We start from the raw sequence: 25969 nt of genomic DNA on the forward strand, positions 1-25969 counted from the left end.
AAAAGGGGGAATCTAAGGAAATAAGACAACTGGAGTTCAACACGGACATGGCTGGAACACGGCATTTAACCTAGGCAAAGCCTCTGTGCCAGTGGTTCCTGCACTTGACATGAATCAGAATCCTCTGCAGGCAGACAAAATGTAGAACCCCCACTACATGTGAATTTCAGTTAAGCAATGAATCATTTGTTAGTGCTAACCATGTCCCATGCAATATTTGGGACATACCTATACTAAAAACGGGTGTTTTGCTTACCTACAATTCGCATTTAACTGTGTCCTGTATTTTTATTTGCTCTACTTGGCAGCCCCCCAGACAGTGCCTGTCCAAACACTGATTATTGGGCCCCACACTCTGAGTTCCTGAGTCAGTGAATATGGGGTTGGGCCTGAGAATCTGCATTTCTGACCAGTTCCTGGATGGTGATGATGCTTCTCATCCAGGGATACACTTTGAGAATTGCTGTGACGAAGTCTTTCCCACTGTAATGACATTGCTGTTACTTGGGTGACCCTGCTCTGGGATCTCCCACCTTAGGGATGCTCTGTGAATGCTGGCTGTGTGCCCTCTGCCACTACATCTCCCAGCTTCCCCGGGAGGCACAGGCCTCTCCATTTTAAGGCAGAAGCACCGAGTGCTCCTGTGAATTAACGTGCTCATTTAGTGCTCATTACATTTAAATGTGCATTTACATTTAATTTAAAGGGCTCATTTTTCCACACTGGACCGTGGCCCCATCCATGCCGGATCTCTTTAGAGTACTCAGTCCAGAAGCACGAGGCAGGTGAAGGGGGTGGCTGGCTGGCTGGTGGTAGTAGCGGCTCTGTCCACGGTGACAGACACACAAGAATAGGTCACCACTGCACTGCTCAACACTTGCTTCAGATGAGCTCTTTCATACTGCAGGAAACACAGCTACCAGTCTTTAATGAAAGACATTAGTGCTGTATCAACATATGCAATTTCACTGCTCACCACTTTACGTTTATCAACGTCCTGTTCGTTGGAAGCAGAACACCTGCTCCCGCTACTCTAACCAGCCAAAGGCACTCCATGCAACTGGTTAATAACTGGCTGGACTTTGTCCTCTTCAGAGGGGATGCACAGGGACAGTTGCCAAGTCATGGACTCACTTTCTGACAAAGCCTTCTCCACGTTACTCCTGGCTGGAAGCCATGTCAGTTAGTTTGCTAGGGCTGCCATAGCACTCCAGCCTCTGAACCCCCAAAATTCATGTGTTGAAGTCCCAACTCCCAGAACCTCAGAATGTGACTATATTTGGAGACACATTCTTTAAAGAAGTAATTAAGGTTAAATGAGGTCGTTAGGGTGGGCCCTAATTTAATCTGACTAGTGTCCTTATAAGAAGAGGAGATAAGGACACAGACACTTACGGAGGGGTGCCCATGTGAGGACACAGGGAGAAGACGGCCACCTACAAGCCAAGGAGAGGCCTCAGTAGAAATCAACCCTGCTGTCACCCTGATCTTGGACTTCCAGCCTCCAGAACTGTGAGAAAACAAGCTTCTGCTGTCTCAGGTGCCCAGTTTGTGGTAGTTTGTTACAGGAGACCAAGCAGACTGAGACATCATGGGAGTGCAGACTTTCCCTTACAACGACGAGGCTAAATAGCACAACCCCCTAGATGTGACCACGACAATTTGGATTCCATTTGAAAGAGCAGGAAATCTCCACCTCAAATTCACCTGTCATTGAGGATCTCAGGTTGCCTCTCTCAACAGACTTTACTGTTTCATACTTCAGCTCCTCTCTGAGCCAAACCAGAGACCACAGACAAGCACTGTGAGGGGTGAGCCCTGGCAGTGGACAGGAACTGCCCCCCCAGCTCCTGCCCCCTCCAGAGCTGCCACCTGCTTCTGCCAAGAATCACCCTGCATGCGGCTCCACACTCACTCCTCCCCCTTCCTCTTCCTTGCAACATGCACAACTCATTTCTCCTCATCTTGGCATCGACAAAAGGCAATATTTTTTGCTAATTTAAAGTGTGATGAAACATAGAGAGAAAAAGATTTCTGATAAGCATTCTTTGCTAATTAAGTGTTTGGAAATCTGCTTGTATCGATATACTTAGACATTTCTCCCTGTGCCTTTTATTTCCTCTAGAATTTTTTTTTCCTCCACAAAGGTGCACTCTTGATAACTGCTTTCCCCACATCACTTAGAAAACTGCTAGAAATCATAAATAAAATTTATAATGTAATTATATAGCTTGTACTGAACATTTAAGATTCTTGGAAAAAAACTCACAGGGTATACTCGTATCCAAACTTTTGAAAACTTCAATCCTGCGGTCCCCATCCAGTTAATAAACATTGTTTTTATTCATGACTCCTGCTTTTAATCATCATCCTAACCTATACCACTCAAAATCACAATTTATTAGCTTTCTCTTATATAATCAGTGACATATTTAATTAGCTTCCCTCCTTGCAAAATAGCAACCATCTTCTCTGATTGACCTAGCCGAGTCATGCAAAACCTTATGATGACCTCATTGTCAGTTTCAAGCATATTTTAGTTTTACATAGAAATGGCTCACATTGCATTGTGCAAAAAATGAGGTGGTAGGATGAAGGATGATGGATGATGAGGAAATTAATTTCACAAGCAAATGGATCCTCTGTTGATTTTGACAGACAAAATGTAAGAACAAGAAAGCAAAAGCAAGACCTTTCACATTCCTCAGCTCTATTTTGCATGTGTTGATGGCTTTGGTACCAAAAGGTCCCTTATGAGATAAAGACTTATAGTTCATCACTGCTTTATTCATTACGAGTTTATTTCATTTAATATTTTATTACCTTTGAAGTGTGAATGCCACAGCCGAGGATAGGTCATAACAGTTTAAGGTGAGAGTACTCCTACCTAAACAAGGACGTTAATGGGAGGTGGAAGAGGGTCTCTGGCACAGAGGTGCCCACGTAGGAGAGTGAGCTGCGATTGGACAGCGTGGAACACCCTGTAGGACCTGGTGATAGCTCAGTCCCGGCGCTCCCCCTGTGCCCCTTAGTGGACAGCCTCTGGACCAGCAGCATCCACATCACCTGACACCTTGTCAAAAATGCAAATTCTCAGGCCCAACCTGGGCCTGCAAGGCCAGAAACTGGGGGAGGAGCTCAATGATCTGTGTTTTAATGAGCCCTTGGGGATACACCCATTGCATGTTCAACCACTGTGCTATTCTAAACATGGACCAGGAATTCAGCTCTAAGTGCAGAGTATGGCCACAACCAATATATGAGGATAATTACAAAATTCAAACTATCCATAATAGATTGTACACCAGTCTTTTTAAAGAAAAACATTCTGGATACAAGTTTAAAAGCAATACTCTGGGAGTGTGGGTTCTCACAGAGTGGACACTGAGCAATGTAAAGACTGATACACTGTCATGGGCTGAACTGTGTCCTCCAAATTTCACCTGTGGAGTCCTAACCCCCAGAAGCTCAGAATGTGACTGTGTTTGGAGACAGGGTCTTTAAAGAGATAATCAAGGTAAAATGACATCGCATGGGTGGGCCTTAATCCAGTCTGACTGGTGTCCTTATAAGAAGAAATTAGGACACAGACACACTCAGAGGGCTGAGCATGTGAAGACACAGGTAGAAAATGGCTGTCTACAAGCTAAGGAAAGAGGCTCAGGGGAAGCCAACTATGACACCTTGATCTTGGACTTCCAGCCTCCAGACTGTGAGACAACACACCTCTGCTGTTTCAGCCCCCTAATCCATGGTACTTTGTTTTAGCAGCCCTAGCAAACTCATAACACACTCAACAACATTCTTCAACAAACACAAAAGTGGCTTCAAATGGGACTTCCTTTCCCCACCCTCAAAGCATGAAAAGGTCAAATATCTATGTATCAATGGAGGAACACACTTTTCCCAAGGAGGCATCACTTTCACACAAGTGGAAACTGCAGGTTCCTCTACCCATTCCATGCTTCTCATCCAGAGATGAGTACAGGTGGGATTAGACTTAGGGCAAGAGAAACAGGTCCCCTTCCTCGTGGCACACACCAACAATCCCACGGATGATGACAAGAAAAAAGTACTGGCCACGGGAAGCTCATAATGCAGACTCTGTGTGACGTACTGTGATCCCACAAAACCAGTCTGTTCCTGTTATATCACACCAGTGAATCATCCACTTACCTTGGCACATTCTTCCAGAGCAAAGTAGCTTATGGAGAAACAGTCCTCCCATGAGGTGTTAACTTCTACTGGGCACCTAATTAGTCCTATTGTTGAAGTTTTATGTTTGGAGAGTAAACAGGTAAATTAGGAAACTGAGATTGTAAACATGACCATGGAAGATCAAGACTAAACACAACAGCAGCTTTGTGAGAGAGCTGGGGCATTTGTGGGGTGTCAAAAGGGCTGGCCACCCACAAGCACTTGAGCAGCTCCCCTCCAGGACCCAGACTCTGGAGTGCTGCCTGTTGATTCTCAGAGCAGAACTGCCCTCTGCCAAGTGCTGCCCCTTTCCTGGGGGAAGCCTGGAGCCAATGACTGTTGGATGTAGGGTACAAAGTCAGGCAACTCAGAGGAGCCCACCTCCTTCAGAGACTATTTCTTGACAGCAAGCTATGGAGAGGGTGGCACCAGGTTGGGGACACCCAATGTCCTTCAACGGTGCTGCATGAAAAGTGCCAAGGGGTGTGAAACAGGACTTTGGATTTGGGGGCAGTGGGCAGTGCCTCAAGAGAGCCTGTGACATCAGGGCACCTGCTGCTCTGGCTTTCATAGAGACATTTGCATTCTTCTCTGGAAATGGGGCAAGAGACACACACTAACTCTCTAGCTGACAAGTGTGTGTTTCTGCCACGAACTAACAGGCGCTGCTGGACTGAAATGCAGGAGAGCTTGCAGCAGATCTCTGCAGTTCACTTCCTCTTTACAACGTGAATCGACTCAAATTGGACCTTCAAGTGGAAGCCTCTTAATTAGATGATTTCCTCTTTCCCATTGATGTCTTTTTTTCCCGTGCTGGGTATTCAGTCCTGAACGAGTGGCTTTGAGAACAGGCTTCAAAGGGAAGTAAAATATAAGCAAACAAGCAGGCCACAAATTAGCTACTGACTGACTGAGTGCCACAACATTCAACAGATAAAGAGATATTGCCAAAGTATTTCTGCACTTGCAGCCTATCAAGCAGGCAACGTGGGAAAAAGACATAAAATCTGCACCAATTTTCAAGTAGCCTTCAGTGATATCCACAATGTGACATAAGCAGCCCATTTCTTATCCCCAGAACATACCTAATCTCCTCCTCTCCTTTACAGACTTTGCATGAATAAGTCCCTCCCATTACCCCAACCCTAATAAATTTCCTCAGCCCTTTCTCATCACTGCAAGTCAATACAATTTTGACACTGGTGACCTCTGCTATATGGTGCCTGGGCCATCAGTGGAGTTAGAGATTCACCGACTGCCACATACATCCCTACTGAGATTATTTCTGTGGTTCAGGAATATGATATATTTCCTCTTTGGCACTTAGAAAGGTGTATTTCATGGAAGAGCTGTGTACTAAAGGCTGATTGGTGAACTGAAAAGATTTTTTTATCAAACAGTCTGGCTTATTATCTGTGAATGTATTACTTGAGTCTTTCTTCAGACAAAATTCCTACTGGGATACACACACACACACACACACACACACACACACACACACACACACACACACACACACTCCATCACCACCACCAACAACACCAACAGCTTCTCCCCCTGACAAACACACACACACACACACACACACACACACACACACACACACCCCCTCCATCACCACCACCAACAACACCAACAGCTTCTCCCCCTGACACACACACACACACACACACACACACACACATGCACACCCTCCACCACCACCACCAACAACAACACCAACAGCTTCTCCCCTTCCCGGCACACACAATGCTCAGCACTATTCTGCTCATATGCTCTTTGGCTTCATTCCCTCATATGCAAATTTAGCTCAGAACCAGCAGCTTATTAAAGGATTTCAAGATGTTTAGCACACGCATGAGGAAGAAACACCAGGGTCTGGAAGCAGATCAGATTCCCGTTTTCTTCTCAGCTGTTTATTGAGTAAGGGTTGTAACTGTCTCTGCCTTCAGGCTGTAAGTAGGAAGGCTACTGACCCTTCTACAAAAATAACCCTTTTTTTTGGCAGCTGGCTGGTTTGGGGATCTGAACCCTTGACCTTGGCATTAGAACACCATGCTCTAACCAACTGAGTACAAAAATGTACGTTTAGGGCTGGCCAGTAAGTTCCGTTGGTTAGAGCAAGGCCTCATAACAACCAGGTCAAGGGTTCAGATCCCCCACCCAGCCAGCTGCCAAAAAAAAAAAAGATTGAAAGACAAAAATGTATGTTTAAATGTATGTTTATTGCCTCTAGCTCTCTTAAATTAATGTGTCTATAAGTCGAGCTTAGAACCAAATACTTTCCTCTTATGAGTTTGCCACTTCCTCCATATATTATACTCACAAAATGTCATTAAAGAAAGTGAGACTTCTGTACACAAGGTAGAACTTTTTTTTTAAGTGAAATGAAAAAACAATTGGGCTAAGTCCCAACTGTCCAAATACAATATTTATTTTTTTCTCATATCTGTTTTATAATCAAAGATGTGGAAACTCATTCCTCTGGTGAAGGAATAGCAGGGCTTTTATTCTGTTCAACCTGTCAGGCGTTTAGCTGAAGTCTGTTGACTGCAACGCTGGTCCCGAAGAAACAAGGCGGCGGTGTATTGTGGAGCAGACAGGAGCAAGCAGTCAGCACAGGTGTCTTCAGGAGCACAGTGACCTGGAGAACGTGAAAAGTCATTGTTCCATAGTTCCCCCAGATGGCCAACTAAAGGAAAATGAGCTGGATTCATAACAAACTAGTTGGTTCAAACATAAGTGCATATTCCTTGCCCAAGGGATTTTCAAAGCAAAAGGAGAGACTTGCTCTTTCCAGAGATCTTTAAAAAGGAGATCCAGGAATATGGCAATGGCAGGGGCAGCCTAATTTGGAGATCTTATGAAATCTCATAAATAGGAGAAGCTAGAAAGCAAAACCCAAAACCCATGAACATCATTTACAACAAAACCAGATGATGAGCTATCTTCACAAACACCGAAATAAAAACCGGGAAGAGCAAACTGCCAACAACCCAAGACCTTCCCAGCACAGGCGAAAGCAGGGTGAAAAACACACACAGGGTGGCGAGGGCCTGACAACAGAGTGGCCCTGGAGAGCAGGCAGGTGTCCTCTGGGCCGCGGCGTCCTGGTCCAGGGGGAGCCGGTGCTGGCCCAGGAGGTGCTGCCCGGCCGCAGTGGGGAGGTGGTGCCCGGTGGGGCTGAAGGGCTGGGGCTTCCTGCCAGGACAGGGTGTGTGCTCTGGGCATAGGGACAGTAGAGATGAAGGACAGAAGGATGCAGAGGAGTCAGGGTGGGGGACCAGAGCCAGGCTGTCTCCAAAGAAAAGCTACCCTGCTCGACAGCACAGGCAGGGGGCTCGGGACACTACTGTCGCCGTCAGAACCAAGACTGCACCTAAAAGCTCAGGAGAAGCCATTTCTCATTATATTACAAAGTACATGTGAAATTTTTGAGGATAATTCTCACACAATACTACTAAAGGGAAAAGAGAACAGAGGCAGCCTTCTGCCTTGCAGAGCCTGTGCTAGGACAGCTTCGTTTGTACTTGAAACATGAACTTCCCTTGATCTTCCCGTGGCTGGCTTCTAATCACCAGACGTCACCTAAATATCAGCTCATCAAAAAGTCCTTCCCACAACTCCCAACCTAAATTACATATTATCACATCACATTATTCTTTTACTTCTCTGAATACCTTTCATTGGTGTCTATTTTTAAGTAAATGTGTTATTGAAGTGCATGAAACCTAAGTATACATATTGAATTTGGCCACCAATTTCCTTAAAACAACCTACAAAAACCCAAAAACATGAGATCTGGTAAACGAAGGACCAACTTTAGTCACGATATACGAGAACCACCGTGCTTCACCCAATTTTGAGGCATCGAGCTGCTTACAGCCTCACCAAACCTTGAATGCAGAGTTTGCCAGAAAGAAGAGGAACAGACAAAACCCTGCGGGTCGAGCGTGCACCTTCTGGATACTGGGTCAGGAGTCCCTGGAAGCTGCGTCCCTGGAAGCTTCACAGAAGCTGGTCTCACAAACAAGGTCTTGCAACATTTTTAATTGTTGCCATTTCTAATCATTGTCACAGTGTGGCCAATTAAAAACAAAACAAAATTGATGGATCTTGCAAAATTATACTCTATTATTGTAAATCAAACCACACAATAATTCCAAATTTAACTGTTTTTCCCTATTGCAGCAAAGAAATACACTTTCCCTGCTCCTGCCAGCTCCCCGTCTGTAGCTACATCACCAGATTTCCTTCCCACCCCTGACAACTAAGAAACACTGCCTAACCTCCCCTAGAAAGGGCCAAAATTTGATCCAAAAGGCTCTGGTTTCATGGATGTAAGGTAAAGCTAAGGATGGAGATGAAATACAGAAAAAGTAGAATTAGATGAAAATCTACACAACAAATGTGAGATGCCCCCACTCTCTCATCTGTCCCCACCGAGCCCTGGGAGTGGCAGCAGCGAGGATTCCCGCCAGGGACAAAGAGGAGATGCTGTGGATTATTAGAAGCTTAATTCCTACTATAACTGTTGAGGGTGGGAAATCCTATTATGGTAATTGAAAGGTGAGGCCTTGAAGAAGTGATTAGACTGTAGGACCATGCCCATAGTGAATTCATCAATAATGGTGGTCAGAGGTGTGGTTTTCTGGGCTTCAAAATGAGAGTGCACAAGGACCTCTCTCTCTCTGCTCTGCCATTGTCTGCCATGTGAGACTCTTGCATTGTTTTAAAACTACCATCAAAGAAGATCCTCACCAGATGTGTTCCCTGGACTTTGCACTTCCCAGCCTCTGAAACTGTAAGCAATAAATTTCATTTTCTTATAAGTGACCCAGGTTCAGGTATTTTGTTATAAGCACAGAAATGGACTAATACAGGAGATAAGAGGATTCTCTCTAGGAACGTGACCAGCAGAAAAAACAAATACATAGATACTGGCATTGGGGGGACCCCTCCAATGAAATCGTGCACTGGCACCTGAAACAGAGAACTCCACACACAGTAGTCCCCCACTAAAGTTCCAATCAGATTTGTAGCCCCTGAGATGAACATTTGAGGATCACCAACTGTTTGAGGGAAGGCTCTAACATGAAGGACAGATACCAATACTAATAGGTAAAAAAAAAACTAAATGCACAGAGGAAATAACTGGGAACATATAAGAGCAGAAAAAAATGCAAACAAAAAAGAGCACTTTCAAATCTATGAGAAAAAAAATCGATTAAAGGATCAGAATGAAGAGAGAACAAAATTCTAGAAAGTAGAACAAAAAGATGAAAAGCAGAAGAAAACAAAGAAATTAGAAAATTACTATGGGAAGCCAAAAGCAAAATAATAGACTCCTAAAAGAGAGGGCAAAGGAAACAGAAGGAGAATTATCAGCACAGTACAAAAAAAATATCTAGAACTGAAATACATAAACATCCAAATTAAAAACAGCCACTACATGCACAGCAAAATAGATTTAACTTGATGTGCCACACACAAAGGAACATCAAGGACAAAGACACAACTCTAGCAGACTATTTTTCTTCAGAGAGAAAAATAAATGGTTTACATACAAAGGGTTGGGAATCAAGATGACATTGAGATTCCCAACAGCAAATTAGGAATTAAGTGATTATGAATAAGAACTGCCTTCAAAATTCTGAAGGACTGTGACTGCCAGGACATATCCAGTCAAATGGGATATTTTCAGACATGCAGAGTGTCAGAAAATTAACCCTTCTCTATCTCTTCTCAGGAAGCTACTTGAGGGTGTGCTCCACAAAATGAAAAAGAAAACCAAGAAAAAGAATCATATGGCTTCCAGAAAATGTGAGCTCCATCAGAGGAAAGAGGGGAAAGAAAGTCTCAAGATGGAGGAAAAGGAAAATTCTGCCACTGAGGTAGATCTCAGGGTGTAGACTCCACCTGGCATCTGAGGAGCCAATTAGCAATATATGTGAAGACTTCTACGTGCCACACCTCTATCTACTGCAGAGTAAGGACATTGTGGCAAATCCTTTTTGAAATTCAGTCAAACCCTGTTGTGAAATTGCTCTAGCACCAGCCAATATACAACAGAAAATTCTGTCACTTCTGATGGGCTGCCACAGCAATTTCATTCAGAGCAAGGTGTCAGAAGTGCTGGTGATAAAAAGCAGTTAAAGAATGGTGTTCAGTTCTGCTCTGGTTTTTTTGAAAGTTCAATTATTACTGTGATTCTCTCTCTCTCTCTGTCTCTCTCTCAGCTCCCTCTTCTGAGTGAGGACATGTGGTATCTCTGTTTCTGTGCCTGGCTTATTTCATAACAATTTTCTCTAAGTTCATCCATGTTGCTGCAAATGAGGTGGGAAAGGGGCAGGGGTTAGCAAGAAATTAGTGAAAGGTCAAAAAGATTGATTACGTTTTGTGTACATAAGCATACTAATTGTCCTGATTTGACCACCACATGTTACACACATGTACTGATATTCAAATCTGTACCCCACAAATATTTATGTTTCAATAAAAAATATGTCAAAAAATAAAGTTACATGCAAAAATTCAAGAAAACAGAGAATGGTGCTCAGTAATTAATTTTTGAAAGGCAGACGTAGTAATTTAAAATATTCTAGTGCATAAGCACACTGAAATGGAGGTGAGACAGAAAAAAAATCCATTCCTCTAATAATTGAAAACCGACTGAGTCACTTTTCACTCCTTCCCTCATTTTTGCAAGCACGTGCGGCCTCGTTTCTTCTCGTCCGCTATTCTATGCATCCAGCGCTGCTTGCTCATTTTCTTTCCCCTTAAGTATTCCTTCATCCTGTTTTCTATTTTTCCTGTGTGCTGTCCCTCTTTTCTTCATATATCTTCCTTTCACTTTCACCCTGTGGTTGCCACAGCATTGATATTTGGATTTGAAACATGTATATGTTTGTGGACTGTATCTATGTGAGCATTTAATGTTATACTTGTTTAAAAGAAGGCAATATTATTTCCTAAAATAAAATTTTAAAAACTTTTTCTTCCCTCATCCTTTTAAAAATGAAGCCTTACCTCATTTAATTAACTCAAAACATACACACGATACTTAATTGATTACTTAATATATTCAATGGTTAATACAGAATAACTATTTACCACTCCCAAGGTTGAGTATTTCATAAGACCTTAGAAATAAGACCAGTTCTCTTTGCTACACATATCGTAGAGCATATCGTATTTAACAGATGTAAAAAAAATACTTACTGCCCATATTCATCCCAGTCCTACCATTTATAAGATGGGTTGCTATAACTTCATGAAGGGAATTGTTTATGGGCTTTTTTAATAGAAATGAATTTTTTCCCTCTAAATTCTTCATATGAATGCCACAAAAAACCAGAAATGTCACTTCATGAAATAGGACAGGGACTTTGCATTTGCTGTCGCCTCTACTTGGAATGCTGTCTGCACACATGAGTAGCTCTTTAGCATCATTTAGAATTGTCCTCAAATGTCATACCATCAGGGAAGCTTTCCCCATGCACATAAAAGCAGCTGACATCCATTCCCACTTATGGCATTTCACTGGATTGTGCATCCCATCTTCATTACAGGAGACAGTCACTACCTTCTACCACTCTTTACATTTTCCCTCTGGTTTTCTTCCAGCAATTCTTATTGGCTGTTGACCAGTGCTTCTGAAACCTAGAGATTTTGTTACAATACTTATTCTGATTCAATAAGTCTGGAGTGGGACTGAGACATCACATTTTTAATAAGCTCCCAGGTAAAGCCAACACCCCAGTTCATGAGCCACACTTTGAATACAAGTATGTAGAAACTAGAGCAATAGGTATATATGAGCCAGTGTCAGCTTCCTGGGGCTTTAGAGAGTTGTAGTCATGAATTGATTGAAAATGTCTGCAAGTCATCTCAAGGCTTTTCTACAGAGGTCTTGATCTCTAGCTGGAAGATGTAGAGGCCTAGATTCTCTGTCCTGGTGTAAATAAGATGATGCAGAGGAACATGCACTATAGGGTACAGCCCTGCACCACCGCAAATGCAGCACACTGTGCATATGGTATTGCCCTCTCTGTACCTCCTCTATTTTTAGTACATTTTCTACCTACCCTTTGAATAGCCTCTAATTTTACATTTCAGAAAACTGACACTTAGGAAATTGAAGAGTTGATGTGTAAAGTTAAACAAAAGAATGTGAATACTCAATGACTCTGAAGAACAAAATGATGCCAAATTATTATTTTTGCCTCAGAAATATGGCTATGTCTGAGGTGCGAGTTAAGGACCAGAGACCATTATGAAAGTGTGACGAAATCTGAGAGTAACATGGAACTCTTTATGCAGTTGAGAACTACTATCAAGCACTGTATTTAGTTATTCAAATGTCTAGGATCAAATGAGATTGACGAGGAATCTATCTAAGGGAAACAGAAAAGAACACAACGAGTCAACCATCTCTGCCTTGGGATAAGGACTTATTGCTGTGGCTAGCTCAGCAGTGATGAAAGTTTGGATGTTCTAATTGTCCATTTCCTGAATCACATACTTCCTCTTTGGAGATTTACTCTATATCATCTGCTTTAACAGACTCTCGAGACTCAAATATACCCTTGCGCCTGAACTTTGCCACCCTTTTCGGCATTAAACCACAGATGCTGCCACCTCCTCATTCAGAAAGTCATAACACTACTGCTTATCAAATATAGTCCTAACTCCTCATCCCGAATGCCCCTCAACATCCCTTCTCCAATTCTAGCTGTAACTCACAGCCTTACCATTCAGAACTCCTAGTATGTACTTTACATTTTAACCAACCTAAGATGCTCATGCTTCCCTGACTGTGCTAACGCTTATCTGCTATTTTGTTTTCCCTGATACGGTCTCTGATGCTTCAAATGCTATTCCTCACATCTATTGTCTAAGCTATCCACCATTAAGACTTCCATCCAGACTGTGATGTGCTTTCTCATGTGTCGTGTCAAATTCTGCCATGGGCTTTAATTATTTTTTATGCAGTAAGCTGTGAAGGTTAAAAGAATAGATACTCAGGTAAGACTACCTTGGTTTGAATCCCAGCTTTGCCATTCAAGTGATATGTGACCATAGGCAGTTATCCATGCCTCATTTTCCTCACTTTTAAAATGAAGATAATACTTCTGCCTCCTCCATGAGGTTTTACAAGGATTAGGTAAATTATTGTAAAGCTGGGACGGCCCGTGGCTCACTCGGTAGAGTGCGGTGCTGATAAATTATTGTAAAGCACAGAGAACAATAAATGGCACACAGTAAGTGCTAGATAAAGCTGCTTGCTATCATGATGATAATGATGATGATGAAGTATATAACTTGACTGTAAGGTCAATGAGAGCTGGAGTCATTATCTATGTATCCATAGTCCTTGAAACAAAACCTTACTCTAAGTTAAGAGTTCAAAAAATGTTAGTTGAACTGAATTTAAACAAAATCCTTCTGCTCTTGTATTTCTAGTTTGCACATTAGCTAAATTTTTTAAGAACCCCTGTGACATATGGGCTAATTCTCCCAGAGCAGAACTGCTGGAATCATGCTTTCAGATTCTTGCTGTTCATACAGGAAAGAAATGTCTCAATATTTTTGTCAAAATGAATCCAGCAGCATTTAAAACAAACTTACTTTTCTTACATCAGAAATAACTACTTTTACTACTTCCCTAAATAACACAGGTAAATCAAAAAGATCTTTTTAAAAAAAATCTATTCACAAGAACATTCTTTTTTTCTGAATCACAATAGTTTTTCATCAATTTTTAAATTCTATTTTGTTTTGCTTATTATCACAAATTACTTGTTGGAAAGAACCATAGCATTTATAATACAACAGCAATCTGTAGTTACATTAACCACTTCTCAGTCAAAGGATTCATCACACAGTATCTTAATACTAGTATCTCCTTAGGATTTTTACTTAATGGAAAAGTGCCCTGAGGTTATCATGAAAACCTAGATTAAAAGCCCAGCTCTTCCATACCTTAGCACTATGGACACATCAAGTAAAAGTCATCACAACTCATATTTAGGCCCTCTTCAGGTTAAAATAACCACACAAAGTTGTTCCAAGAGTTAATGGATTCATAAGTGTAAAAAGTACCAAGGATAATGGTTGGCACAAATGTCAAGGTTTTTGATTTTTAACTTCCAAAGCACTTTCAAATTCCTTACCCCATTCAAATTTCACTAATAGCTCTTTGTAGTGTCAGTGTAAGGGAAGAGACATGGGCTAGAGAGTGACAAGAGTAAAGCAGTTGTCTCTGGTGTGTATGGGGGATAATGCAAGCTGGCCAGCGACCTCCATGTGGGGGTATCTGGCTTGGTTTACTGAATGATTCAGACCTGTGTGTGAATAAAGGGACGCCAAGAAAATTCCAAATGAATTGTTGGAAATTCTCAGCAAAGTGGTTGGAAGTAAAAAGTGGAAAAGAGAAAGTGAACAGGCTATAACCGCAGTGGCTTGGCCCCTTCTCTACAAACCCAGCACGAGCTTGAGAAGGCTGGGGAGGCTTTAGCTTTGCAGTGGGATGTCACAGCTGCCTGCTCCACTAATGCTGACTTACTGTCAAAAAAAAGACCAACAGCAAGAACACCTTGAGGCAACGGCTTGTAAGGTGGCCAAAATTCAGGACCAAAACCTGCCTCATGCAAAAGTTAGAACAATAATCTCTCAAGAAAATTGGAATCCCAAATGATGAGACCCATGAAACAGTGACTCATTGGACATTATCACTGAGGAAGATGAGTAGTGCCCATTACAGGCATGTCCCCTAATCCAAACAAAGATCCAGGCTACTAGGGAGCCGGGAGACAGTAGAGAAGAAATTTCTGCTAGCCAGAAAAGAGTGTAAGGGAATATGTCTCTGCTGAACTGGTGGAACTTACCAGCAGACGTAAACAGAAGAGTGGTGAGGAGATGGCTGTTTGGGTGCTCCATTTTTGGCACACTGGAGGACATGGTGTTATGCTGAATGGCCAAGAAATGTCTAAGACTGTATTTGTGACTGCTCAGCCTGCACTGTGGCAGAGGCTATACCTTGCCAAGGTGGGGAAAATTGAGCTCAGATAGCCAATCTAATAGAATGCGTAAGGGCTGGCATTCGAATGGCCTGAGCAAATGAGAAGGAAGTGCCGTCTCCACCCCTAGGGTGAATCTCCATGAAGAATTACAAGAAATTATGAGAGAGTAAGGGATAAAACATGTCCAGTATGCCTAAAACCTGAGAGGACCAGATACAGAACTGTTCTCACCTGGAATGAAAGATCACATCCTTCAGTCTGCTCCTGGTGTGTGATATGGGATTTTGGTCTCCATATTGGCACCTATGAGAAATCAACCATACAGACAGTACCACTGGTGGTGGCAGACCAGGGTGAAATGGACAAGTTTATCCATAAAGGGAATAGAAAGGTATACAAAGGAAAAAAGAAGGCCAAAGAAGAATATGTTAAGAAAAAGGAACCAACTAGGGTGTCCTGTAAACAGCTATTTAAAGATAAAGTTTTGGCTGGTACCGCTAAGGACGATATTACTATGAAACCCAATTCTGTTTTGTTGAGTCTGTGGAAGGTCCTTCCCAAAGATTAAAAAAATTCACCCCATTGAAAAACACAGGGAGATATGGAGACAGCACAATGCACCCACACCCCCCGATGATTAACAGGGGTGGATGCACCCGAAATCTGGAAACTAGGGGGTGGACAAGCATTGTCCTCTGTCCAGGAGGAACCGGCTTCCACATCCCCAGATACTAACAAAGAACCATAGCACACAGCTCTAATACAGATACACTTCCCCCACTCCCCTCCATATAAACAGAGAACCCCGACTCTCTAACAGATACACATACGCTCAACTCCCAGAATATATAGCCATACTGAAACCAGAAACACACACTGCCCAAAAACACTCATCCAAACCACCATGCCCCTTGAATACACACACAAAATCGACACACATGTGGCTCTCCACCCGCCATACCCTCCAGTATACCCACAATTACCTAGCACACGACAAATATGCAAACATGCCCCCTTATGCCCTCAAATATACATACATCCACACACTACCTGCAAATACAAAATCGCGGGTACCAAATACTCACAGTATTTGTAGTATAACTCCTCCATCTTCCGGAATACACAACCAGACAAATCCCACCCTGCACCTGCACATGTTCATCCTACTGCTCCCCACAAATCATTATAGATCTGCCCTCACCCACTGAAATGCTCATACACATTTCCTGAAGATCACAAAAATCAAACACACATGACCATGCAGCATACCCTGAATACACAAAAATTGAAACACTTAACAACAACATAATACCCAGACACTAAATGATGGAATTTCTGGTCCTGGACATGTAGGCGACAGAGCTGTCTGTCATGAATTTTCATGGCTTTCCAGCAAAGGGGATCGTACGTACGTAAGGCCAGTCCACGGGAGTCTGCAGAGGTCGCAGCAATGGACAGTAGCTGAGCGTACAAGGACTGCTTCCTACGGAATGATGTGCATACAGCAACCCAGCCCGCTGGACGTGCTGAGACAATCCAGACCTATTTCCAGACACTCATTCCCCCTACCTCCCTTACAATCCCTGTATTTATCAGATTCCTTGTTCTGAGCTACCTTCAGAAAGTGCAGCCACTCTACAGCAGGGTTGGCTGAGGGGCACAAAAACTGGTTTGTTGAGAAAGAAATGAAGTGAGTAGAACACCAGGCAGAAGCCTTGTGCTGTGAATCTGAGAAACAACTTGAAACTTGCCTCAGAGGCACACACCCACTGTGCTGCCCCTGTATAATCTGAGGGACCTTCAGAATCCTGCCTACCTGCCAGAACCCTGCACGGTATGTCTCCCCACCCCCACCAGCCCAACTGCCCCCACCCCTCCCCCACTGCAGAATTCTGGAGAGCTACATTCTAAGCCTGTTGACATTTAAAATTGGACCCTGAGCATCTGCAGTTGACAGTTTGCTGTCCGGGTCCTGCGCTTGACTTTTCTCACCGTGGAGACTGCCGTGCCACCGTGGTCAGTCCCCAAGCCTACGGGGATGGCTTCAAAGGGAGGTAAGTCTGCAGGGTCTGGGGTGTGTTATCACACCCCTGTCACCCCTCAAATCCATGGGAGTTCAAATGTGACACTTGCCCTGGGACAGCTGGTTGGGTGGAAGTAGAGGAAGAGAGAGCACTGGACTTACCCAAGGACATCTCACCCGGGAGACGGGGGAAGCCACTGGCATCCTGAGGCTGCAGGGGGAAGGGGGCTTCTCACAGGTGGATCCAGATGCCTCCGGAGAAACCTACCGGGTGATGAGAAAGGACACAGCAGTTGTACTGACTCTTTCCAGAAGGGAAACGGGTGACTTATGTTTCTAAGTCAACACAGGTCAACGTGTGTTTGTAGGCAGTGGTGGATTGTGTCGTGCTTGTGCCACCGGGGGGCTCAAGAACAAAGCCTGAGTCCTGCGTCCTTTCTTCAGACACCTGGAGCTTGTGCTATGGTACTGTCCTGAGGGACACCAAGTGGAGTATTCTAGATCTTACAGGAGTAGCGGGGAGAAACGGTCTCAGCCAGAAAACCGTTCAGTGGAACAGTTCTCTCTGACCAAGATTACCGTGAAATATCCCCTCCGTCAGTGAGGCTGGACGTCGCTCTAAGTGCAGCAGTCCAGTCTCGGCTCACTTCTGCCCAGAGATGGCTTCTCATTCGGTCCAGATCGCTGTTGTCTTTCTTCACCAGGGACAGGGCAGCCAGAAACTGCAAACAAGATGGGGCTTGCTCTTCCCTGAGCTGTTCTGAATTGCTGTCCCTTTGGGGGACACTCGGGTCTTCAGACCCATTCATCTTCCACCCTGTCTCATGGCCTGTCCTCTGCCCTACATTTCATGTGGAGATGAAGACTTTGCTCATACTCCATGTCTAGCCCATCATGAACAGGGGACGGATGAGGCGTGCTGCTGGGTTTACAGTGGAAGGTTCTGAAAGGCTGGTTTCCTTTTCGAGAGAGGAAGCAGAGCAGCACACCATTAGGGAGATCTACTGTTATTATCACTGTTATTATTCAAAGTTAGGACATACGTCCTGGTTAATTAGGACCATGTCCTATGGACCTTGCTCTCCTTGACTAGGGTTGACCTGAAATCCTAGTGAACAGGGATGTATCCAGACAACTTTGTCACACTGGCTCATGCCTGGTTCTTTGTGGGCCATGACTGAGAGCTCAAAGGAGAAGGATCACAGAAGGTCTCCATTACCCACGGCCAACTCTAACCACCAGCAGCTGTTCCAGTCTCTATGAACCTCCACTGGGAGCCACAGGGCTCCGCATTTCCTGGCCTTTCTAGTCCTCTGCAGCCCTCTCTGGCTGTGCAGTGACAGGGTCTCAGGGAATTCATCATCTAACTCACAGACCGCCTCCTGACAACAGAGCTGCCTCAGTGACAGCACGAACCACTGTGCATGGGGACAAGTGTGCCCCGAACCTGGCCCCTGTTCGATGTTTGCTGTGGGTGGTACCAGGAGAAGCATGTCCTCACTGGGCTACTGCATTCTGGGGTACCATCAGGGCTCCTGGGCGCTCGTTTGGGGACACGTTTTGTTCAAGTTCATTTGTTTGGGTTACGACGGGTTGATGAGGAGCATCAGGGAAAGGAGCACTGAGAAAGAGAAGGGCTCATAACCTTGTGAATCTGCTGGCTTCACATAGGCCATGTGGGCGCCTGCAACTGGCACTGGAGAAGGTGCCCTTCGTGGGGGTGCGCACACTGAGGGGCGTTGTGCCGCCAAGCACAGTCCACCCCAACTCACATCGAGGGGCAACCCCACGAGGCTGGCGGGTCCACGTGCCGGGGACACCCTGGGGAGCTTCTCAGAGGCAGGGGAAGCTTAGGTGTTACTTCTTGACTGACAGGGCTCAGAGGGTCTCAGTGAACGAGAAGCAAGTTCTCTAGTAGAATGATCCTCCACCTGAGGGGGAGCATGAAATTCACTTGGGGACAAACTGCACAATTCCCCGTCCTATGGCCCTCACCTGCTGGGATGCCTCGCTCTGGTTCACGCTGACTCTAAGGGAAGGGAGAGCCTCCGCCCTGGTGGCCGCGTCTCCTGCTCATCCGCCCCTCTCCTCTGTCTCCACAGCATCTGCAGTGCTGGGGCCCAACGTGACCCTGAACCCTCCGTTCACTTCCTTCGGTCCGCTGTTTCCCACGCCTGCTTCCGACCCAGGCCCCGGGCCGCCCTGCGAGCAGCCCCCACCTGCCCTCGTGATGTCAGCGTTCCCTCCTGGTGGCCCCCTGGTGCGGTCTGCTTTCCCCAGGACGCCTCAGGGGGTGGGAGCCGCTGGCCATGGCCCGAGTGGGGCCGGGACTTTCAACATCACTGTCCCAGTCAGGACACAAGGGGCTCCAGCAGAGCCCTCTCACACTCAGACCACTGTCCTGGCTCAGGCCCCCCTCAACTGGAGTGCTCCAGGGGCCCTCTGCGGGGGTGCTCAGTGTCCTGCTCCCCTGCTGTTGGCAGCTCCTGCTGTAGGGACCGTGATGCCTGCTGCATCCATCGGGGGCACGCGGGCTGGCGAGGGGTACTGGTTCCCAGGCCACACCCTCCCAGCCCCCATTCCAGCAGCCCAGCCGGCTCAGACCGTGGGCCCAGGGAACGACGGGACACATCCACATGGGGCTGGTGGGGAGGGCGGCAAGGCCCCCTCCCAGGCCAAGGCCGCGCCAGAGGACTCCTGTAACCCCAGGAGTGTTTACGACAACTTCCGACGCTGGCAGCGCTTCAAGTCCCTGGCCCGCGGGCACCTGCCCCAGAGTCCTGATGCTGAAGCTCTGTCCTGCTTCCTCATGTGAGTGCCCTCCTTGGGGGATGGAGCTAATCCCACCGCTCCCACACGAAGGGGAACGAAGGACGGACGAGGAGGGCAGCCTATTTAGGGGAACTTGGATGGAGGTCACGTGGGCGACGGCCCAGGCATTCTCAGCAATTTAATTAATGTCCCACTCCGGTTCACGACGTACATTCACCAGCCTTAGGTCAACTGACCCTCAACACCCTGTGAGTCCACCAAACTTGGTTTTTAACAATCACCATCATCTGCACAGAAGACAAAGGCCACAGCGAGTTCCTGGTGTGACATGAGCCACAACTTGGATTTAGGCCTCTGCCTTCACCCGTGATTCCTCCCCGTGTCCTCTCATGCCCAGCACAGGACCTGAGTGCGGATGGCTTCGGGACGTCACATGGAGGGACCCGGGGCAGGGGGGGAGAAGGCACAGGCCACAGGAGGAACCTTACACATGTAGCCCCTCACTCTTCTGGAGAACTCTAGCAAGGAGACTGAGGTAGTCAAGCCACACATTGGGACCTGGCTGGGTCCCCACCACTGGGTTTGGATGCTGCGCAGAGTCGCCTTCTTTATCCCTGAATGCCTCCTAGACAGACAGACGATTCCACTTCATTCGGAGGATGGGAAGATTGTCTGACTCATGTCTGATGCACTCAGCAGAGTCTCTGGCATGTGCTGTCCCTCGTTACTGTTGTTGCCGTTATTATGATGATGATGATGATGATTAATGTCATCACTAAGAACAGGCAACCTAGAATAGGAAACTGCTCCCAAAGTCACATGTCCCACCACAGGGAGTGAGGGGACTGTGAGCCCAGGAGCCCAGGACCGGGGGCTGAGGTGATGGGAGGCAGCGACGTCCGTAGCCAGGAGCGTTCGTCTTTCCCTCCCCAACACCTGCCTCCTTCCACCTGCAGGCCCTCGTGGTTCTGGGGCCATCACATGGAGCACGTATCCTAGTCCACGGGACACGGGACATGGCTGCATACCTGCCCCGCTCCCACACTGGCTGCTCTCCACGGAAAGCTGCACACAGTGTATAAATTAAAGGGGCCCCCAAATCCTTGTCCCCAATGATTTCAATGTCCCCCACATCCTGAGCAGTCGGAGTTCCCCTTCGACCAAAGTCCCAGGTGCCCTAGGCTGTCCTGAGTCCCTAAATGGAGCCCCCCAGGCCTTGCCCGGTCAGCTCAGGCACCGGTCTCCTTTGGCTCTGGATCCGCGCTCCTGCTCTTCACGCTGAGGGACTCTGAGGCTGTGTCCCCAAGGGCTGCCTCTCTAGAGAGTCACCAGGAGCTGATTAAATGCTCAGTCCTGGGGCCTTGGAACGTGCATTTTAACCTTCCCTTCCCGGTCATTCTAGGCACTTCCCGGTCAGCTCAGGCTGCCATAACAAAACGCCACAGGCCAGGTGCTTTAGACAACAGACTTTCATGTCTCCCAGCTCAGGAAGCGGAAGTCCCAGATGAGGTCCCGGCAGATTCAGTTCCGGGCAAGGACTTTCCGCCTGGCTTTCGATGGCTGTGTCCTCACATCACAGGGAGTTCTGCTGTCTTTTCCTCTTCTCACACTCACAGGGACACAAATCCCATCACGGGGCCTCCTAGTTATCTAATCTAAACCTGATGATCCCCAAAGGCTCCACCTCCAAATACCATCACATTGCAAGTTAGGGCTACAACCTGTGAATTTGGGGGACACACACATTCAGTCCATAACACACAATAATAGTGAGGCCTCAAAGGGAAGTCAGAGAGGCCAAGCAGTCCCTTGGTGCTGAGGTTGACACATGTTGGCTCTCCTGGAGGCTGAAGAGCCCACACTGGGAGGACAGGGACAGGTGACAGGACAGGTGTGATGTGGAGAGACACGGGTGTGGGCCGGTCAGCTGGGATGGAAGGAGGGCACGTGCACTGTGACTGACCCTGAGGACTTACAGCCCAGTGCTTCGATCCCTGGCCCGGCTGAAGCCCACCATGAGCCTAGAGGACGGAGTGCGGCGGGCCATGCAGGAATGGCAGGGCACGAGCAGTTACGACCGCAGGAACTATTACGACATGGCAGCAAAGTGAGTCAGGGAGGCAGGGCCTGAGGGGCTGTGGGGCGGGCTGAGGGTGGGTGAAAAGGGGGAGGGGGGCTGGTGCGGTGGGCTCATCGGCAGGGATGCCATGAGGAGGGGGATCCGCTAGGTCCGGCCCCTCCCTGGGGACCTGCCTCCCCCGGGGAAGCTCTCCACCCACCTGGGTCCCACCCCGGAATCTCCACCCTCCCCTGGCCTCGGGTCTACCCCTGCCCTGATGCTGAAATGAGGACGGGGAAGAGTAACCAGCACAGCCCAGTAGGGGTCGGCTCCAGCTGTGGGGACCCTGCAGAAGGGAAGCTAGTGACTACTGGCCAAGTTGGGACCACGTCTCCTCATGAAAAGTGGCCAGAAATGGGTCACCTGCCATCCCAGAATGGGCTGGGGTAGAAGAGCTTGGGCAGGGGAAGCCAGCACCTCACACACCCCCAGACACGTCTCTGGCCTCCCTGCCTTTGCTGCACGGCAATCCACTCCGTGAACACCAATCACCCTCACAGAAAATGCACCCTCTCCTCTCAGCTTAGCTCCCACTTCCTGCAACATCTCCGGGGCCCTTGTCTCCCAGGCTATTGTCAGGGGCTCACAGTACCAGCCCAGGATTCCTGGATCCGGGCAAGGATTCCTCATGTCATTTGCAGTCAGTCACATCCCTGACCGAGCTTCTGGCTGTCAGCTCTTCTGAGTGGCCCTGGGCAGGGATAGGAGGAGCAGGGTCCCCTGAGGGCCGGGCCTGGGTCACACAGGCCTTGATTCAGGAAGCCCCCCTGGATGTTTTCTGCCCTGCAGGTGTAGGTGAGCCAGCGTACCCCTGCAACTGCTCTGCAGGTGGGGGAGCAGCCCGGCCCACCCAAAGCCCTTCCTCCCCCATCCCTGGCCAGGCCTCCCTCTCAGCATGGCTATGGCTCTCCCCTCTACCCGCCAGGTTCATGGAACTTGAAGCTGAGGAGGAGATGCAGCTCCGGATGCGGCAGTGTGTGAAGGGGCCCCAGGGCCTACCTCCTCCAGCCCCGCCAAAGCTTGCTCCTCCAGGGCCACCAGTCCCCAACGCTGTGCCACGGTCAGGTACGGCAAGCATATTCCCACAGGAGCCAACGCAAAGGCCGAAGGGGGCCTGCGGAGGCCTTGTGCCCTCATCTTGTCCCTTTCCTGCAAGGGGAGGGAGCACCTGCTCTTTCAGTGAGAGCAGCCAGTGAGAACCTGGGGCTCCACTGCCCTGGATCAAGAACTAGGTATTGGCCTGATCCAGTAGTTTCATAGCCGCTATCGGCCTTGGCTGTCCAGGACCCAGTGTACACTCTTCCCGGGAAGCGGTGCTGGGTGCGGAGGAGTCCCAGAATCTTGGTGGCCCCAAAGTCTTTCCAGGTAACTCAGTCTCACATGACCCACCTCGGGTAGTGTATCCTCCCACGGGGCCTGACGTCCAGCCTGGACCCATTTCATGGCCCTCAGTTCCAACCTCCCCCAGTGTGGCTGGAGGTGGCCGCGGCAGCCCAGCCACGCACCTGTCCTCCCTCCTGTCCTAGGGTGCGCTCCCAGGAAGGCTGGCCGCAGGGCACCATCCACTCGCCCGCTGTCACGCAGACCCCAGCAGCTGCCCCAGGCCAAGGCACCCAAGGAGATCCCACCAGAAGCTGTCCAGGAGTATGTGGATATCACGGAGGCACTGCTGGGGCCTCATGCAAATTGGGAGGGTGGAGATATCGAGGAGCAGCAGGAGCAGGACGGGACTGACCCTGACCCAGATCTCCTGAGCTACATTAACAAGCTGTGCTCCCAGGAAGACTTCATCACCAAGGTGGGCTGGCCTGGAGCCCTCGTGTGGGGAGGTTTTCTGGGGAACGGCAGTCCCAGCCCCACGGATTTCAGTTCTACTCATCCCTCAGCTACGGAGCAGTGTGTGTGTGAGAGACAGAGAAAGTCTGTGTATAGCTGCTAGTGGCCATGAGTTAGAACGACCCTGCTGTGTGGACAGGAGAGACAGGCATTACTTTCTGCTTCTCCTCGAGGTCCCCCTGGCTGCAGTTCAATCCCTGCCAAAGACACTCACGCCCCTTTCCCCCTGCTCCAGGTGGAGGCCATCGTCCACCCCCGATTCCTGGCAGCTTTGCTTTCCCCAGACCCAAACTTGGATCCCTTGGCTCTGACTGAGGTGCTGGAGCAGGAAGAAGGACTCACCCTAGCACAGGTAACACAGGGGAGGCAGGGACACCAGGTCACCCAGGCGAGGGAGGGACACCAGGGCACCCAGGGGAGAGAGGGCCACCAGATCACCCAGGGGAGGGAAGGGCACCAGGCAGACCAGGGGGAAGACGTGCCCCTGTGCCCCTGAAGCCCACGTCATTTTGTCTAGTCTTACCCTGCTGGAGGTGCATGGCCTCCTGAGGGGAACTGCCTGGGTCAGAGAGGAGTAGGTGCAAAAGAGCAGGAAGGAGAGGACAGAGCCAGGGAGGGAGGGCAGGGGGCGAAGCTGGAAGGAGGCCCAGCAGGGCACAGCACAGTCACAGTCCCTGCCTCTGACACCAAGCCAAGCGTCCTCTCACCTTCGCCACCTCCCGCCCAAATGCAGGGTCTCCACCATCCTGCCAGCCCCTCCCCACACCTGGGGCAGAGCCAGTGAGTGCCACTTTGCTCCCCCCAGCTGGTGGAAAAGCGCCTCGTGGCCCCAAATGAGGCAGAAGGTGTGGGGGCCACCCCAGGTCATGGCACACCCCAGTTGGAGTCACATCCTAAGACTGCAGCTGGCCAAGGAGGAGAGAGAGATGACCATGGCCCCCAAGGAGGGGTCGTCACAGAAACCTGCCCAGCAGAGGCGGCTTCCCATGACCCTCGACAGCGCAGCCGAGACAACACCGACCTGCCCAGGCCCAAGGAGCCTGCCCTCTGGCCAGGTCATCAGGAGTCACGCAAGCTGAGGGCTGCCCATCTCAGCTCCCCTCCCCAGGGCCACAGACCCTCCTCGCCTGGTCTCAGGGGAGCCTGTCCTGTTATGCCCGCGCAGGGCCCGGCAGCCAGGTCCAGTGAGGTCGAGGAGGACCTCCCCAGCCTGGACTTCTTCCTGACCTTGCAGTGCAACCTGCAGCCCTGGGGGCTGTCCCTGAGCCCCGTCCCTGCTCTGCGTCCGGCTCGCCCCTCACGTCCTCAAAAGAGGAGGGGCGACCCACTGGTCTCTGGGAGGAGGAAGCAGCAGCACTGGTGCCAGCCCCTCTGGACTGGATTTGACCCTCACTGCATCCTGCAGCCCGAGGGATCCCAAGCTCCCATCACCCAGTGCTGACCCAGCTGCTCCTCAGCTATGGGCAGGGTCGGGGAGGCAAGACAGGGGAGAGAGGGTGGGGGGGGGTCTGGATGGGGGATCAGGGTGGGGGAGAGGGGAGGCAGCACGTTGGGGGCGTTGTATGTAATAGGGGTTTGTAGATAATTGTGAATAAATGTGGTATTGTTGGGAAATGCCCTGGGACTACTGCCTCTGTTCTCACGTCTGTGCCACTAAGTGGAGACAGGCCTGTGGGCAAGGAAGGATCTGGGAGATGCCAGGCTCCAAGGACCCACCGGTGCCCGACCATCACCTTCTTCTCTAGATTCTGAGACCTGATTCCTCCCCCAGGGCCCATGTGGGATCCTTGACTAAAAGGGTGTCGGCCCCCACATGCAGAGCTGTGGTCATGGGGTGGGGGTGTCCCAGCAACAGTGGCAGGTGGGCAAAGCCGTCCAGCACCACGGTGGCCTGGCTGTCTGCTGGGGGAGGAAGGGGCCGTGTCTGGGCGTCTCCCGCCCATCCACCCACGGAGCTCGCTGCTTAGCCCCCAGATGCTCCTCTGCACCTTTCCTCCC

General features: G+C 48.5%; 1 long non-coding RNA gene across 2 annotated transcripts in view; it reads right to left on the reverse strand.

Annotated features, from left to right (window-relative positions):
* Positions 1-17473, reverse strand: part of LOC134381272 (uncharacterized) — a 38013-nt gene extending 20540 nt beyond the window's left edge. For both annotated transcript variants that reach the window (XR_010023927.1, XR_010023926.1), the window contains exon 1: positions 17407-17473. This is a non-coding gene — a long non-coding RNA (uncharacterized LOC134381272). The remainder of the gene's footprint in view (positions 1-17406) is intronic.
* Positions 17474-25969: the final 8496 nt, after the last annotated feature.

This window comes from Cynocephalus volans, chromosome 6 (genome assembly GCF_027409185.1).
Source record: "Cynocephalus volans isolate mCynVol1 chromosome 6, mCynVol1.pri, whole genome shotgun sequence".
In the NCBI taxonomy this organism is placed as follows: Eukaryota; Metazoa; Chordata; class Mammalia; order Dermoptera; family Cynocephalidae; genus Cynocephalus; species Cynocephalus volans.